The sequence below is a fragment of the Crocuta crocuta genome, unplaced genomic scaffold (assembly GCF_008692635.1).
Source record: "Crocuta crocuta isolate KB4526 unplaced genomic scaffold, BGI_CrCroc_1.0 scaffold224, whole genome shotgun sequence".
Classification (NCBI taxonomy): domain Eukaryota; kingdom Metazoa; phylum Chordata; class Mammalia; order Carnivora; family Hyaenidae; genus Crocuta; species Crocuta crocuta.
The window spans coordinates 2,842,965-2,844,852 of record NW_027529545.1 but is presented as its reverse complement, the minus strand read 5'-3'; positions in this window follow the sequence as shown (position 1 = coordinate 2,844,852).

Genomic DNA, 1,888 nt, shown 5'->3' with positions numbered 1-1,888 from the left:
GGAGATTGGAATACAGGCCATAAAACACACCCACTTGCCTGCAGCACCTCCCGGGTACAAGGGCAGGTTGAGTAAACACTCTGAATTATCAAGAGATAAAGCCAGAGGTTTGGGCGAGAGGGAGCCAAAGGAAGGCAGTGCCCAGTAAGGCCAGGCTCTGCCCAGATAAACCATATCCTGGGGGCCCTTCCCACTGTATACAAACAGCTCCGGGGGCTCTTTCTCCAGGAGCAGAATATCTCTGGGGTGAAAGCTAACATTGGCTCTTTGCTTCCCTGTGCCGTGTGGGTTTGAGATAACACGCTTTAAGATCTCAAACACTCGTGTACATTGGGTCATAGCAAGAAGTTTGCCTCAGATGCCTTCATTGACGGAACAAGGAGCATTTACTTCCGGGTTCTTGGGGTGAGAGAGGGCACTGTTCCTTCTCCTTGGGCCGTCCATGCACAATCACTCTGGAAGACAGTCTAGCGGCTTCTCACAAAACCAAACACTCTTACCACACGATCCAGCAGTCATGCTCCATGGTATTTTCCCAAAACAACTGAAAGCTTCTGTCCACACAAAATCCGGCACATGGATGTTTAGAGCGGCTTCCCTCGTGATGACCCAAACATGGAAGGCTCTGGATGTCCTTCAGGAGGTGAGTGGACAAATTGTGATATATCCAGACAACGGAATATTATTCAGCACTGAAAAGAAAGGAGTCATCAAGCCATGAAAAGCCATGGAGGGAACTTAAATGCCTGTTACTCAGGGAAAGAAGCCAGTCTGAAAAGGCTGCAGAGTTGAAGATTCCAAACCAGGTGACGTTCAGGATAGGCACACATATGCTGACAGTAGAAAGGTCAGTTGTGCCAGGGGTTGGGAGAAGGAAAGGATGAACAGGTGGAGCACAGAGGATCTTTAGGGCGGTGAACCGACTCTGTATGATGCTATAATGGTGGATACTCGGCATTTTACATTTGTCCAAACCCACAGAATGTTCCTCACCCAGTGAACGGTCATGTCACCTCTGGACTCCAGGGGGATGATGTGGGTATAGGCTCATCAGTTATAACACGTGTCCCCTCTGGTGTGGGATGTTGATAATGGGGGAGGCTGGGCATGCGGTGGGGGAAGGGGGAACATAGGAACTCTCTGTCCCTTCCCCCAATTTGGCTGCGAACCTAAAAATGCTCAGAAAATAAACTAGATTTAAAAACATTCCAGAAGAATCCCTGGCACTGAGAATGCGCTGCTAAACACTTGCTGCTAACCAGGCCTTGCCCCTGCCCGCTCTCCCCCAAGCGGGACTTTCGACCCTGAAATGCTGTGTCCATGTGTGAAGAATCCACCTGAGAGTTTCAAGGCTGCAGGTTTTAGCCCAGTGGCCCAGGGGTCAACTTTCTGCCTGCCATTCACCTGTCTGGGACTCAGTTTCCTCATCTGCAAGTGGGGGAGTTAGCCTAGGTCATTGCCAAGGCCCCTTGTAATTTACCATCGACAAAAGTTGATGTGTAAGGTTGGCTTCAAAAATGCCCCCCAAACCTATCTATCTCTTTGCCAGGGGCTATGTCAGATCCAGTGACCATATTTTTCTAAACAAAATGCAGGGGCTATTATCCAATGAAAGACTTTTTTTTTAAATAATTTTTTAAAATGTTTTCTTTATTTTTTTAAAGGATCTTTGCATTGTTTTAAATGTTTTTTTATTTATTTCTAGGAGACAGAGAGAGAGACAGCGTGAGCAGGGGAGAGTCAGAGAGAGAGGGAGTCACAGACTGAAACAGGCTCCAGGCTCTGAGCTGGCAGTCAGCACAGAGCCCGACGTGGGGCTCGAACCCACGAACCGTGAGATCATGACCTAAGCGAAAGTCAGACGCTTAACCAACTAAGCCACCCAGGC